This window comes from Ambystoma mexicanum, chromosome 8, assembly GCF_040938575.1.
Source record: "Ambystoma mexicanum isolate Mex_15411 chromosome 8, UKY_AmexF1_1, whole genome shotgun sequence".
Classification (NCBI taxonomy): domain Eukaryota; kingdom Metazoa; phylum Chordata; class Amphibia; order Caudata; family Ambystomatidae; genus Ambystoma; species Ambystoma mexicanum.
In genome coordinates, this window is record NC_090929.1 from 1,252,000,835 (window position 1) to 1,252,018,024 (window position 17,190).

At 45.9% G+C, this 17,190-nt stretch overlaps 1 long non-coding RNA gene across 1 annotated transcript in view; it reads left to right on the forward strand.

The window, feature by feature from the left end:
* Nucleotides 1–14,088, forward strand: part of LOC138472944 (uncharacterized) — a 519,290-nt gene extending 505,202 nt beyond the window's left edge. The window contains exon 3 of the long non-coding RNA XR_011268698.1: nucleotides 11,124–14,088. This is a non-coding gene — a long non-coding RNA (uncharacterized lncRNA). The remainder of the gene's footprint in view (nucleotides 1–11,123) is intronic.
* The last annotated feature ends 3,102 nt before the right edge of the window (nucleotides 14,089–17,190 follow it).

Below are 17,190 nucleotides of genomic sequence, written 5' to 3' on the forward strand. Positions count from 1 at the left end.
GTTTCAGTTTAGATAAGCGCCAATTAAGTACGTTTGTTGTTAGCAGCCAGAAACACGATATATGTAATTATTGTAGCAGCCAATGGTAGCATGTGAATGGGTTTTTTTATTATGACAATGTGCTTTGTTTAGTTTATAACACCTGAGCTGACAGGAAATGAACTGAGAAAGTGTGTCGTCCTTCCACCAACAGAGTATATCTATAAAGCTGGTATCGTAGTTTACTCCCTTATTTTAGTTGGTGTGAATTTTGGGAGTGCCTTTACAGGAGCAAAGCCCTCTTTGAAGTAGTAAAGCATTGTACCAAACCCTCAGTCGACCCCAAGCTACCGGCAACTCAGGGAAAATGCTGCAGAATCAACACATTTTTTATTGAAAAAATAGACAAAATCAGAGAGACCATTGAATCAACCTCTCCCAGCATTAGCACCCCCTTGACCCCAGTACGCACACTGCCCCTCTGGAACAAATTCTCTCCTGTCTTTCCCCCGGATCACCTGATAATGATTGCCTCCCTCAAAGCTACTTCTTAACCTGACAATACAATTCCGGCCTCCATCATTAAATAATTGACCCGCCCGGCGCTCAATGCGCTCCTCAGCATCATCAATGCCTCCCTCGCAGAATGATAATTCCCGGACACCCTCAAGACTGGTCTCATACGACCTATTTTGAAAAAAACAACGCTAGATCCAGACGACCAGGCCCATTACAAACCTCCCATTTATTGGCAAATCTCGGAAAAAGTAGTTGCTACAGAAATACTCGCCAGAATTGAACAACTCTGCCTCTTAAATGACTAAATCAGTCAGGGTTCCGCCCAAAGTGTAGCATCACGACAGTCACCATCTAGGTGGTGGATGAGGCTCTCCAAATCATGGATTAGGGTGACTCATGCCTCCTCGTCCTCCTTGACCTCTTGGCTGCATTTGACAACGTCGACGTCGACTACATCCTTCTCTCCTTCCTTGCTGACAGGATGGGATTCTCTGGCACTGCCCTGAATTGGTTTACCTCCTGCCTATCAGACAGACACCAGGCTGTCCAGATGAACTCATTGCGTTCTAACCAACTTCTGGTCTCCTGCGGAGTCTCCCAAGGCTTCATCCTCTCAGCAATCCTTTTTAACCTTTACATGAAACCCCTGGCCACTCTCCTCAAAGATCACAATATAGCCATCCACCTCAGTCTACTACTCAGTGTCTACTGCCGACCTCACACTAAACCCATCCAAAACTGAATTCATTCTATCTATCTGTACATTTTTTATAGTTCGCCTCTCGCCCAAAGGCCTCAGGGCGCTCACAAGACAGACAACAGAAAACAAATAATGGACTGCAGCAAGATGGTGTAATCGGTCCTAGCGGGATCCTGTACTCATTTAATCTATCCCTCTATGAAAAAGAAGTGTTTTCAATTGTTTTTTTTAACTGGGTTGTGGATACACAGGTCCTGAGATAGTGGGTGTTCAGGCGTTAAAGCCAGGACCACCAATCATTTTCAGAAGAACATGTGGTTGGTATAGTATCATGCTATTATTTGAACGAAGTGTCCGCCTGAAGGGAGCTCTTTTTATTCTCGAGGACAGATAGAGAGGGGCTTCTCCCAAGAGACATTTGAACACCAGGACAGAACCCTTGAATTGTATGTGCTGCTCAGCTGGGAGCCAATGCAACTTCCTACGAGATGCAGGGATCTGAGATTGATGTCCCAGCCCACATTCAGAGTGGACAGCTCCATTTTGTGACACCTGTAGCCTTTTTATGTTGGCCTTAGAGGTGCCTACCAAAAGACTATTGCAAAAGTCCAACTTCGTATTCACAATAGCTGCAGCAATCAGGGCTCTATTAGCCTCTAATAAATACGGGCGAATCTGCCATAATTAGCTTGTATAATAAGAGCAGGATGACTTAGGGTATGAGACGTGTTTCTTGAAGGAAAGATGAGAGTCAAAAAAGACTCCTAATGTTTTGACTGAGTCTGCGACTGTAATGGCATTGGGCCTCATTACGACCCTGGCGGAAATCGAAAAACGATGGCGGAAATGCAATACCGCCATCGAATAGCGCTCGGTGCGATTATGACCCGTCACCGCAAAGTACGATGCCATTAGCGACACCGTAGTGAACGCCAAAGCTAACTGCACCAAGTACGCGCGCGCGCGCGCCATGCCAAATCGTAATTACCACCATGGCGCAACGGTACGCGAATTCTGACCCTAGCGGACATGCACCTAACGCCATCAAGCACGGCGGAAAGTACCATTCCGCCATGGTGAGAAGTACGGCATCGCGAATCAACCGTAAACGGCCCCACTGAGTGCCTGTACACCGCTCCCTGGCCACATTGTACAACTCCCCGTAGGTGCAATGAAGTCACACAATGCAACCAGTGAAATGTACTAGTCATCCATGCCTGCCAACGAACAAATGAATCTCAAGAGGGGCCAATGGGAGCTGCAGGGCACAGATGGCACGAATACAGAAGCCATTCCAATGGACATGACCTCAGTCTCCCACCAAGAAACGCACGCAAACACAGGCACCTGTGACCAGCAATATTCCGAAAATCACATCATTCCACCAATCCACCTGGCTGACCGGCATCTGTTACACAAAAGCTAATCCCCCGCCCCTGAGCATGACATCATTAAAACAGTCATATTGGCAGCCCTTATCCCTGACCTCACTGGGCTTCGTAGGCAAACGCGCCCAGCACAGTACCACGCAACTATACTCCGAAGCTGGAACCCAATGCAGATCTCCTCACAATACATCGCTCCCCAAATAGGAATATGCCACATCACTTGCAAAGAAGAACGCTACACGGTCCATATCAGAATAGAAATTTAATGCACAACAAATTCACCAAGCCCATACAGCCATTAGGCCATGAACTCCAAAACACATTTCACCATTGTGGGCTGCATCCGCAATAAATGACCAGCTACTTCTTGTGTGACGCCCTGTTCCTTCATGGTACACAGGGGCTACATTCTCGTACGAAAAGGCAACATGGAAGCGCCTAGAACCGCAGGGCCGTCCCAATAGGGAGGCACTAGTCCAGCTGAAAGGCCGAAATGTTGCTCCTAGCCACTAGTACTGCGTAAGGGCATGTGGCCCATTGGCGATCGTCCCATAAGATCGTAATGCTGCTCCACTGATTAACACGAAGCAGCAGGTGTCGGGAGTAAAATCCATCTGCAGGAGTGGCATACAGATGGCAGTGGCAAAAGGGGAGGAGATACCTGTCAACCAAATGAAATGAAAAAGAATAGTATGGCCATCAGAAATACATTTGAATTACTCACTTCAATGATCACACCAAATCCACAGCCATATGCATGCTAGCCCACTCCAAAGGATCATCACCACCCAAAAACCACTTGCGAATCATAACTATCTATATCGAGGTGAAAACACCATCACAAACGAGTGTACCTGTGCATGCGTCTGTTAAAACAGAATCCATCAGATGGGATTGGTAACGTGCATAGACACAAGTGTCTGAAGGCGCGTCGAGACAGGGAGGGCTCAACAAGGCCAGATAGATGATGGTCCCACTATGGCAGCCCTGCATCACATAGCGCAGGGGAGGCGGACAGATTCCAAGAAGCCCTGTACATGGCAAACTCTGTATCAAATCATCTGTCCATGCATCCATTCATCATTCCCTCATCCCGTAATGAAAACGCCTGTTTCCATACTAACATAACATGTGAAATTTCCATTGAGTCTGTGCGTTATGCAGCCTGCAAAATCCACTGTGCCCCAGCCCGTAATTCCAGTGTTGTGAAGTAACATGTATTTGGGAACGTCCGGCCTCATCGTCCACTTCGCTATTGCGCATCCCAAACTATTCATATCAATCATTGCATCCTCGCCATGGCCCCTGTCCCAAGGACATTGAACAATAGAACGTTATATTTGCAGTCAGACCTGTGGGCATCTCCTCGCCGCTAGCTGAAAACCGAAAGCGCCGCCCTTCGAATTCCTCATTTGCAACATCACGTCGAAAAGGCATCTGTGGCCGCTTGAAATCACAAATTAATCCATCTAGTGCGGCTGTGTGTGAAAATGGCAACTGCCTTCACTCACAAATGGGACGCCCCGCCCGTCGTTGAACCTCGGTACAGTGATGCATGAGGGTCCACCATTACTCGAGTACTACGTTCCACTGACCCTTCACAAGTCTGTTCGCGACTGCAAAGATAGTATGTGAAACAATGGGACCATAGCCGAATGAACAAATCAACCAATGTTATACTGCCATCGGGTACAAATACATGATTGTAATAGCAAGATGCCATTCGTCGAATTGCAGCGTTGTGTGCGGGACGTGCTCGCCCAAAGGGGAGAGCAGCTTGCACAGGTGGAATGAATCACCACAGGTGGAGGCCATACAGCCTGAAAACACATAAATTGCACACCCAGTCTCCTCCCACAACCACACCCACTCCGAAATGCTACCGGCAGGACTAGCTATGTTGGCCCTGGGGGACCTGATAGCACTGCAAGTACTCCATCTTCAAGAAGAAGACGAACACCAACTACAACCGGCCGCACGGAGGAGACGCAGGAGGAGGAGGAGGGCAAGGCAGGGCCAGCAAGGGCCGCCAGCACAGCCACTACCACCACGCAGGCAGCCCGCAATCCCACGCCTCCGAGCACATCCGTTCAACCTCACTGATGAGCAGATCCACACCCTCTACCGTTTGGACCGGGACACCATAACCGCCATTGTGGACATGACACAGGCTGACCTTGTCAGCATGATAGATAGCCCAACCGCCATCCCACCCCTACTGAAGGTGGTGTCTGTACTCCACTTCCTGGCCACAGGCACCTACCAGCACACAGTCGGACAGTTGCATGGCATTTCACAGCCACTGTTCTCACGGACACTATTGCAAGTGCTCGATGCCCTCCTGCAGCACGCAGACGACTACATCTCTCTACCACGCTCGGAGCAGGAAATTACCAACACAAAAGTGGGATTCCATGCACTTGCCGGCATACCGGGTTGCATTGGTGCCATTGACTGCACCCATGTGGAATTGGTCGTCCCACATGCCATGGAGGCCCAGTACCGCAACCGAAAACAATTTCATTCTCTGAATGTACAAATGGTGTGTGACTCCAACAGGATCATTACACATTGTTGTGCCCGATTCCCTGGATCAACCCATGATTCTATGGTCTTGAGGAACTCTACAATACCACGCTACATGGAGCGACACGCAGGGAACAGATCCTGGCTACTCGGTGAGTCTCATTTCATGCATGATGATGTGGGGTATGTGATGCGGCAATGACCTGGCAGGAAGGGGGGGGGTGCGTACGTAGCAATGGCATTCCACATAATTCGTTTATCGTCCACATACAGGTGATGCCGGATATCCACTGAAGAGATGGCTCCTCACACCAGTCCGGAACCCACGGGACCAGCATGAGGAGGACTACAACCATGCCCACTCACGTACCCGTGTAGTCATAGAACAGGCATTCGGCCTACTGAAGACTCGTTTCCGATGCCTCAGCAGGTCTGGCGGGGCACTCCTGTACCGCCATGTGAAGGTTGCAAAGATGGTGATGGCATGTGTCATGCTACACAACATGTGCGTACGTAGAAATGTGCCCATGCCCCCTGACGCAGAACTGCAAGCACCTGAAGATGGCCATGATGAGGGTGGGGATGTGGCAGCACCTCAAGGAGTCTGCGAGGCACAGGAGGGCCGTGACATTCGTCAGCATCTCATAGATGCATGCTTCTAGCACTCACGCCTGGTGGCTGATACATGGACACGGGACTCGTGGCACTGTGTGTGTCTGGTACATGCACAATATGGACTGTACGCCTATAATGGCCTCGTACACAAAGATCAATGTCCACACATCTCATTGGTTGATCGTGCATTGTTTATGGCATATGTGATATCATGTTAAACACCCTATCGACCCGCCACCCAAGTGAGCCCAACACACCCCCTCCACCCTCCTACCTCCCCCCCGAACACCAGTGTCCAAAGATGCTCATTGTCAGTGGGCAGTCGCTATTGCAAGCCCCCTCTGCGGGTATCAGGGGCACCCCTGCCTGTGGAGCGCAGGTTCCTCCCAGATCTACGTTGGGGGCTGCCCTGGACGGAACTTGCAACGGATGATGTCTCTGCCTGCTCACGTCCATGCATGTCCCTAAGGGTTTGTGAGAGCTCAGTGAGCACACGGCGCACTGCGGCAAGTTCGGCACATACGTCTTTGGACGTCGCATGCAGTTCCCCCCTCAGACTCTCGGTGCTTCTCTCCATTTGTACTCTCAGGCTTTCGGTGCTACTCTCCATTTGGACTCTCAGGCTCTCGGTGCTACTCTCCATTTGTGCCCTTAGTGTCTCTGTACTTCTCTCCATTTCTGTCCTAAGTGTCTCAGTTGATGTTTCTATGTCTGCCTTAGTGCCCCCACATTCATCGGCATGGTCCTTGAGGAGCGTGGCCAGTTGCTGCTGTTGCACGATTAACTGGTCGAGGGACTGTTGCCTCTGCTGGGCCATGGCCATTTGCAGTGGTGTCACAGAGTGGCTGTTCGCCTCATGTTGCCCTGCCACAGGGCTTGTGGGGGATGGCCAGTCGTCGTCTTGTGGGTGCCCCTGCGTGGTATCCTCATGGTGAACGGGATGGAACAGACAGGGGGATTGGGACAGGTCATGGATGGATCTGACTTCGACATCCCCGTTTTCTGTGTCGGAGCATGCTGCCATTAATGCAGTGTCACCTATGGTGCTGCTGCCACCAGAAGCAGTGCCTACTGTGGCATCCATTGGGGGGACCTGTGGTGGTGGTGTTGTGGGCATGCTGGCTGCTGGGGTGCCTGTTGGAGTTCCCTCCTCTGTGCTGCCACTTGATTTGTGCTGCTGCCGTGTCTTGATGCGTGCAGCTGAGGTGGAGGGTCTTTGGCCGTTGGTCTTGGCCCTCTTTGCAGGTGTGCTGGTAGGGGTGTCCTGGAGCTCGTCGTTTGGATCGGACCCTGTGGTGGAGTAAAGGAGGGCGAGCGTTATTAATGGGTCTGTGGGAATTGGAATGGCAATGTATCACATGCATTGGGGTGGTACCTGAGGGTGATTTGGGTCGGGGCCTTGGAGGTGGTTTCATTTGTGTGTGGAGTGAGGGTGCAGTTGTTTGGCAGCCTGCAGTTAGGGTGTGCCTGCTGCACGTGTAGAGGGTGTTTTTAGGATTTTTAATTATTTATGTATTTGATGTGAGTTTTGAAGTGTGCTATCAGGCCTATGTATGTGGACGTTCTCCTGGACATGTGTTACTGTTGCACTATGTGGGCACGTGGTACTTCACATGATTGGACATTGTGGTTTTGGCATTGTTTTATTTGGGCCACCTACCTGATTCTTCGGATGTCTGCACTCCTTTCTCCATCCCTCCGACTCCCTCTATGCTCTCCATTCCTATGGTAGAGGCACAGATTTCTTCCCAGGGGGTCAACTTGATGGGTGATTCCGATCCTCCCCCGGTGGCTGTGGCAATGTTGCGGTTGGCAGAAAGTATGCTACGGACGCGTATCCGCAGGTCGTCCCATCGCTTTCTGCATTGCTGTGGGTTGCGGGGTGCGGTCCCCACCGCACTTACCCGCTGTGCCACCAGGGCCCATATGGCCTTCTTGTTCGCAAGTGCCGTCCTGGTCATTTGCGTGGAGAAGACGACGGCAGCATTCTCCTGGAGGGTCTCTGTGAGCACGGTGAGTTCCTCACGGGAGAAGTGGACCTGCCGCTTGCGGTCGCACGCTTTCTTCGCTACTTTTCCCATTTTTCTTGGTTTCACTAGGGTGGATGACGGGTTGGGATGTGTCTCAGGGTAGTATTTTTAATGGTTGTGTGGATTTTGTGGTTTTATAGGTGTACGGCGTGATGTTTCCCGTTCCGGGACCATGCTTTTACTTCCGTTTCCGTATATTTACGGTCACCGTACTTTCCGGTTGGCGCTCACTGCGGTGTCCGCTAAAATGGGTGGCGGTATGGCACCTAGGGCGCCGTACGGCGGCGGTGTGGGCCGTTTTGGGGTCATTTCCGCCATCGCGGACTTTGCACTTCCGCCATGGCGTGGTGCTCGTGCCCGATGGGTCGGAATGAGCCGCACTTTGCTCCATCGTGCAATGGCGGAAACGCTATTTACGCTGTGGCGGTCCGGTCAGTCACTTTCCGCCAGGGTCGTAATGAGGGCCATTGCCATTAACTATGAAACATTTGTACCGAGTGTCTAGGTTTTTTAACTTTTGCTTGGTACCGATGACAAGTAACTCTGTTTTAAATAACGTATTGACTCTATCCATCAGTATGCCTGCTAAATAACTAACTCTCCAACAATGGCTCGATGATATGCGCCTAGAAGTATTTGATCCACAACTCTCAAACCCAGCTAAATCCTTAGGCTTCACCATTGACAGAAATCTGTCCTTCCAACACGTAGCCATGAAGGCCCAAATAGCCTGGCTCGGAATCTCTACCCCTTGAAAAATCAAACTCTTCATCCCTCTGCAGGACTTCGGGACCGTAGTGAAGGCCCTTGTGGTCTCGCACATTGTTAATGTTAATGTTAAAGGATATTTATAACGTGCACTATCACCACCGGAGTGGTCCCCTGGCGCTCTGGCGGCTCTGAAAGAGGAAGGGAGAGTGAGTTAGTGAGAGGAAGCTGGAAAAGTGCAAGAAAGCAGTGATGTGCTGTTGGCGGCCTCAGCCCGGTGGGTCCGTTGGCTGGGCCTGGGGGTGTTTACGGCCGGTAGTCATTGTGTACTGTTGTGCTAGTCTGTGTGTTTTTTTGTTTTGTTGTTGCAGTGTAGTGAAGTTTGTGCGGTTTGTTGTGCTGTAGATTTGTGGTTGTGTTTGGTTTGGAGTTTGAGAGGTGTATGCAGAGGGGGGAAATTGTTAGTGGAATTGGTTAGTTGGCATCTCTATCCTGAATTGGCGTGTTTGGCTAGCGTAATCTCACCAGATGGGACAGTGGCGCCCCGCACCTCTGTCGCGATCTGGGCCCGTCCAGCATTTTATGTCCTTTCTATATCTCGCTCCCACCTCCACCAGCCTCCCTCACAACCCCACCTGTCCTCCCTACCCACTTAAGTGGGCAGTGCACCTGCCAGCGTCCACAGCTCAGTTGGATGGGGTGATTGGTAATATCCTGATTAATCCACAACAGTGTGGTACCTAGTAGCAACTAAGAGGCGGGTGAAGATGTTGGATGGGAATGGCTGGGGTTGTTAACTCCGTCTCTATGGGTGTCGCCTGTGTTCCATTCTACCCAACGTCACCCGTCCAGGTGCCATGGGTGATTCTCAGTCGGCTCTGGGAGCTTGTCAGCGTCCTTTCCGGTTTAGTCATTCTTTTTTCCTTTCTGTTTCGGTTTTTAGTTTTGGTCAGTGGTGTTGAAGAGCCAGGTTTTAAGCAATTTTCGGAATTTTAGGTGATCTTTGGTGTTTCTTATTTCTTTTGGGATGCTGTTCCAGGTTTTTGCGGCTAAGTGGTAGAAGGAGGTGCCTCCAAGTTTTTTCTTAAGGTAGGTTTTGTTCCAGGCGGATTTCTTTGCTTGACCTGAGGAGTCTCCTTGGCTTGTTGATGGTTATTTACTTTTGTAGGAATTGTGCTCCTTGTCTAGATATTGCCCTGTGTGTTATGCACTTTGTTTTGAAGGTGATACAATGTTTTACTGGGAGCCAGTGTAGTGTTTTTAGGGCAGGAGTTATGTGGTCTCTTCTGGATAGTTTGAGGAGTAGTCTGGCTGCTGAGATTTGGATCTGTTGTAGTTTCTTTAAGAGGTATTCTGGTATTCCGAGGTAGAGGCTGTTTGCATAGACGATTCTTGACATGATGAGGGTGACGATAGTGAGTGTTTTGTGCGTGAAGGAGAGGAAAGGTAGGATTCTTCTTGCCGTGTCGAGGAGGAAGAAACATTTCTTGACTGTTGCATTTATTTGTGGTTCTAAGGTTAGGGTGTTGTCCATCAGGACTCCCAGATTTTTTACTACCTTAGATGGTGATGGTGCGGTTCACACTTCCGTTGGCCACGGGATGGCGATTTCGTTCTCTTGGCCAATGGATATGATCATGATTTCTGTTTTTCCTGGGTTGATTTTTATGTTGTTGACATTCATCCAGTTGAGGACTTCTTTTAGGCAGTCGATTAGTGTTGAATGATCGGGTTGGGTGTCTTTGATTTTGTAGATGATTTGAGTATCATTTGCGTAGTTGTAGCATGTGATGTTGTATTTTTTGAAGATTCTGATAACTGGTGTCTGGTAGATGTTGAAGTAGAGTGGTGATAGTGAGGATCCTTCTGGCACTATGCAGTCGTTAACTTGTGGGGTGGATTTGAAGGGTTTAATCCATACTGTTTCTGTTCTGTCAGCTAGGAATGATTTAGTCCAGCATAGTGCTGTGTCTGTTATGCCTATGTCTTCTAGTCTCTTGGTTAGGGTGTCATGGCTAACTGTGTTGAAGGGTGCGGAGAGGTCAAGCAGAATAAGGGCTGAGGTTGTGTTTGAGTCTGGCTTATGAGCACTCCCCGGGCCTGAGCATTTTGTCCTCCAGGTGGGAGGATGAGGTGGAGTGTTGGATGTCCCCGGGATGGGGGGTGGCCAGAGGGGCGGCCGCTATGTAGGCTGCCGCTATGTAGGCTGCCCCTCCCACTATGTAGGCTGCCAGAGGGGCAGCCTGAAAGGATGACACCGGATGAGTTTAGGTAAGCTCCTTTATTGAAGCCCACAGAGCCACAGCTGTGTTGCTGACTCCATCATAACAACAGTCTGCTTTTCAAAACAAACACTCCATAGGACCTAATGCATTCCATAGTGGATTGTGATGCATAGTGGAATGTGATGCAGGGAACACATATTGTGATTAACATCAGGACATACCACTACCCCCACCGAATCCTGACAATTTAAATGTGTAAATTAAAATTAACTGTTGCATAATGATGAGGTACCCTATGATTAAGTATAGAAACTTTCAAATTTGTGAGGATTCCATTTGTGAGGTTTCCCCACATTGTAAACAACATTAACATTTGTGGTTGAATTAATGAGCTATTGAATTAAATATTTCAAATGGTTTGGTCTCCTTACAGGGCTCCCAGCTGCTCACTTGGCTCCCCTAAAAGCAGTCCACCACGCTGCAGCATGTCTTATTACGGGAGCACGGAAATATGACCAAACATCCGCCATCCTACGTGAACTACATTGGCTTCCACTCCATGCCAGGATACTGTTCAAGACAGCATGTATCATCTGCAAAGCCGTCATGAGTAGCACACCAGCGGACCTGGTAGCTATGTTCCACATATATGGTGGCACACGCTCCTCGCACAGCAAATCGACCAACTGGCTTGAATCACAACTCGTCTGCAAAGAGAGGACCAACAAACAAGCCTTCTCTTGTCATGCAACCACCCTCTGGTAATCAATACCAGTGTCGGCTCTGAATGACCCCACAATTCTCCAATTTCGTACTTTTCTCACAACACCTGACCAAGGACTAATTCCAATGGATGCACATACCGACACACAGACCTCCCAGTACTGCGCTACTGTTAAACGATGTCAGCCCAAATGCCGACTACCCCCACTTTGTACAGCACTCCGCTGTTCTCGAGCCAGGTCCGCGCTATAAACAATAAAATAAAAAAATGAATAGAAAAAACAAATCAACATGTTTCTACAAATTGTCATACCTGACCTTGAAGAAAAAGCTAATTTGATCTGGGTCGATGAATTGTTGATCAAAAGTAAAATAGTGGAAGAACATCTGACTGAGATCCAGTATGTCCTGACACAGTTACAAAAAGCAGGTTCAAAACTGTCATTCCAGAAAGCCTAATGGTGTAAAATCTCAGTTGTTCATAAAAAGAAAGTTGGGGAATTGCTAAAATTAAAGGACTGCACCAATCAGCTTGAATTGCGAAGCCTTTTAGGACTGTCTAATTATAGTGAAAGGTTGATTGAGGATTACGCAGAGATCAGTCAGCCCTTGATTAACGTGTTAAAGGCTCTGTGAAATAAGAGTGGGATGGCATACAATTAGAGGTAGTGAAGCAAATGAAGAGCACTGTCTCAAGCTCCATGTCTGGTCTATCCCATCTAAAGAAAACTTATTTTAGAAACAAGATTTTCAGATACCTGTTTGAAGGCTGTGTTATATCAGAAAACAATACTGGGTGAACAAGGTAATCTCCTACACGAGCAAAACATTATCCTCCAAAAAAGAAAATTCAATAATCATGAAAAGACACTACTGCCATCAGTATGGGCATTAACAAACTACTGCCCATTGATCCATGTGGAGTACATCATTATAGAGAATCCCCACCAGCCGCTGCAATATTTATAGAATAACCAAATACAAGCAGGGAATTTCTCCAATTCAAGAATCACGTCTTCATTCTGTCAATGCAAAGCTATCCTGTGGAAATCAGGGATGGCCAAAATAAAAAGGTGTTAAATGATGCACGGGTTGGCAGACTTGCATTACTGTACCAAATATCAATGTCTCGAGGATGACAGTCTAACAACTACCTATAATACAAAGGCATACCTGATGTCCCTGCCTAAGGGGCATGAAGAAACGTCTATAGGGAATACTCACAGTCTATGTAGACAGGTGTTCTTAACATATTACCAAAGATGGGTTGAATGAATTAGCAGCTGGCTTGGGAATCTTTGGGTAAATAACTAAATTGTTCACAAAGTAGTCAGGTGGCAGAGTTGATGGCAATTTTTCAAGCTGTCATCACGGCCATAAACCACCAACTCACAGAAATGGTAATTATCACTGATTCCAACTACATCCAAAATGGGTTTGTTGCACACTTTATTAAATAGAATAAGAGAGGCATGCTTTGTGTAAACAATAAAGCATTACAAAATGGTTGACTGATCCAGACCATTGACGATTTGATAACATTGAATGAAATACCCACATATTGGAAAAACATTAAAGGTCATTCAAAAACAGAGGTTCCTGACAAAATTGGAAATAGCTTGACTGGCCAATTAGCCAAAAAAGGAGCTCTATAGGGGGATTCAATAAATATGGGACACCTCCTCAGAGAAATCCAGGCCACAGAGGTGAGCAGGTCACAGACTTGCACAGACAGTGAACCTCCAGCTGCTCAATCAAGTAGGGATATTCTTGATTCAGACTTGATCTGCTCAAAAAGAGGATACCATTATTAGGAAATTCGACACATTCCTACAGGGCCCAATTAACTTTCCTCTTTCAGAGCATGATTGCCCAGGAAAGGAAGATCTCCGAGTCCTAATGAAGCTTTAGAAAATGTTTAAAATACAAGGTGGACTGTTTGTGAAAATAAACACAATCTTGGTATGATCATTTGGTAGTAACTAAATCATTGCAGGATTATTTGTATTTTGATACATTTAAATTCTAGCTCAGGCTCTGGTAAAATACTGATCTCACCTCCCCATTTATACAACCTTACTCCACAATTGCGGGCAATGAGACACTGTGATTTTCAAGATTCGAAATGTATTGAAAAGAATTAACTCAACCTAAATAAAGGTGGCCTCCACCTGATCCTGAGAATCACTACAATGGTATCTGTATCCAAAAATGAATAATGACTAAATAAATGTACCTGCCTACATGAATCACGCTATTTGGTAGTCATCTCGGCATACATCTTAATTCTAAATATATATGTATTGTACTCTAAAGACACTAGGAATTTTGCACATTTCTATTCCACATTGGCTTCGCTAGACAACATAGTTTAACTCAATGACAACATTTCAAGATGAGGTAAGTGCGTTTAAAACATCTTATTTTCTCCAGCATCAAGGGAAGTATGGTATCAGAGAAAGTTGCTTGAACAATTAACATTTAGAGAACGTTTACAATCAACAGTCTCCCATGTACAGGTTTGAGGTAGTCAATGTATTGGCTATGTGCAGATCATTTAATGTAGACCTTGGTCACCTTAATTTGGCTCCTACACATTTACATTCAAAGTAAAGCTTTTAAGAATGTGTTTAACCTGCTCTGAACCCACATATGTGCTATGTTCTCAGAATATTTGGGTGCAGCTTGCTATGAATATGTGTGTGCGTGATTTTCACTAAAGATGGATGTGCTCCTTTCCATCTATATGTGTGTGTGGCTTTGAATATAGCTGTGTATGCAGTTTTAAATACATGTGTGTGTGTGTGCACTGCTTTCCATCTATTTACATGTGTTACTATCAATCTGTATATGCAGGTACAACATTTAATGTGCTTGTATATAGTTTTCAGCCTGCATGTGTTTTTGGATTAGAGATATACTATTTCCCAATAACATGTACAATGTTAAAAATAACTGGCCTTCATCATTACACAGGAGTTTGCCTCTGCATCCAAAGATAAGGGACTGCAGGGGTTTCACACTTCACACAATTCTTATTAAATAGAATGAATTCCTTATACTAATTTTTGTTGTGCAAACATCTAATCTACGAATATAGTCGCCCCCGGCTGCGTTAAATCATGATATAACATTAGGCAATAGTGCTTTGTGGCAACACTATGGCCCAAAATGACTGTACACTGGCTTAAGCTATTCATTATATTTTGAATATTACTTAATTTTTCAAAGGTAATTCTGCATTAAACTGGCACCAAAATGCATTGTTTTAATGTTGTTTCTCAATGAAAAGTACATTGGGCTTTAAAGAAATAACATCTCACAGTGTGTTTAATATAACTAAAAGAACACCGGACATTTAAATATCAGCACCTATATTCTTGTTTTCAAATTGCATTACTCTGGATTCTCCCTGGCCTTTAGTTTCCCAGATGTACGCTGTTTAATCTATATGGACAGTTTGGGGTGTACTGGGGTTTAATCTACCTTTTGAAATGTGGCTTTGCATTTTGCAGTGTCAGCTGGAGATTAAGCCAGCCTGGCATCAATTCTCCAGCAAACGCTCTTTTCAGGTGTCTATCTGCAAACCAATTTCCAAACATAGACTGGTCATCTTTCTCTCAATGTACTGGTCTCAAATCTGCATGAGGTCAGTCCTTCAAATGCCATCAGCTCTGCTCTACCATCTCCAATTTGTTCGAAAACCCCTCAATGTTCATTGCCCCATATTCTATAATCCTAGTACTCATACAAGCAGGGAAATATATATTGTTGACCTCCTCCCAGATATTGGCAGGGTGTGGTGTTCCTTATTTCGCGATTCAACAAAGGTGGGTGTCGAAACCACTCTGATTGAAGAAATGGCAATTTCGTTTTTGGACCCTAATTTTTTATTAAGATATTCTATATCAGTATAATCTAGATATCAGTGTGCACAATGGACACTTGAATGATCACGGTGTGATCAAATTTGAAGAAGTTATGTGTCTTGCCATTTGGCCTATTCTTAACATGGCACAATGTATATTTATTTTCACAGGACTGCGTAGGAGAGTGCATTCAGTGCAGTCTTCGGCAGGAAGTAGCCACTGGTACACACGTATGGGAGTGTTCCGCTTTTTAACTCTTCAAAACAAGTACATTTCTTGCTGTTTAGCAACATTAACCTGTGTGTTGGTGGTTACCTGGGCCATTTTCCCCAGGTTTTTAAGCACTTATTTTACTTTTTTGGAATTTCTAAAGTGACAAGTGTTTAAATGTACATGCTGAGAAGCTAAAACTAATTTAAGCCTGTGTCATCAACTGACGCTAATACTTTAACCGAGTCAAACACTACGCTATAAGAGCCAATGTCTAATATGCAGTCTTCAAAAAAGTCTGGCACTCGAAGCAACGCTAAAGACAAAATCATGGCTTTCATTCCAAAGCAAAAATGCTTCTTGGAAGGAGTGACCGATCGAGAGCTTGGAGAATCTGATGAAGATGGGTTGTCTCCTTCGGTTTTCCAGAAAGTACCAGGCAGCTGGAACAGACTTAGTCCATAAAGCTACTCATTGCCAACACAATTTAAATTCCCCTTTCCGAGAGGCTATCATATGAGCAACAACGTATTGATCTTGACTTGGCCAACTCTCCAGCCAAATATATTCCTACACCGGCGCCTCCCACATGGTCTCTTTCAGCCTCAATGTCACTTTATTTTCAGCCCAGCCATATACCTACAGAATCTCCCCACAATATGGATTACACAGCCAAGTTGGGGGATCTGAGGCAAACTACCATCTCTGCGATGAACTTTGTTCTAAACTTATTAGTAAACCTGTACAAATACATCATTACAGACTTGAAAGACCAAAAAACAATTATGAATGCAGTTATTTCTAAACTATCATTCTTAGAGGGTTTCTTCACAGCCAGACCTTACACCAGCTTTGATGCCTTTGGCGGTCATCTGCCCTTTTAACCCGTGCTGCTCCCATTTTGACCAAGAGTGTGAAAAGAGCGGAATCTTCTGAGGTAATAACGATAACTGACGATTAGCCTATTGTTGTTCAATCACAGTTGCAAACCATGTCTTGGTTTGTAAACCACCTTAGACTCAACAACTCACAAAAGACATTTAAAAAAAAGAAAATAGTCCTACCATGTGAAACCCTGGGTCTAGAATATTTTGTCAGAAGCCTTTCGAAATAAAGTGTTTGATTTTGGGTCTCGCTCTGTCAACCCATTATTCTCCAAAGGAGCAAAGAAAAATAGGAAATCTGCAGTGGGTGTGGAAACAGTTGCCTTGTCACTTAAACCTGTGAACCCTGATGGAACAATGTCTAAGTTCTCCAAACCATCATCAAAATGTGCTAATCAACCCTATGCAAATTATGACCTATTAGTCTTCTCTACTTATTCAGACCATGATGCAATTGAAAACAATGGGGACATGAGGATCATTTCCCAGATCATCAACGGTACAAATACTTCTGACACCAATAAAGCCGAATTTCTCTTCATGATTTTGGAACAACACAGAATGCATTTTTCGATGAAGTCTGATTCAAATCAATTTATATCCTGGGAGAAAACATTGCGTAACCAAGATTCCAGCAAGACCAACCACTTAGTTCTAAAGGTCGAGAAAGTATTCCAGGCCGTAACTTCCCTGATCTTGAACAGACACAACATTCTGGCATTGTTTTGTGACATTTCCTGGTTATGAGCTAAACATTGTAGAAACATTGATCTAATAGATTTTCCCTTCAACCTAGGAACTGATGTGGTCCTAC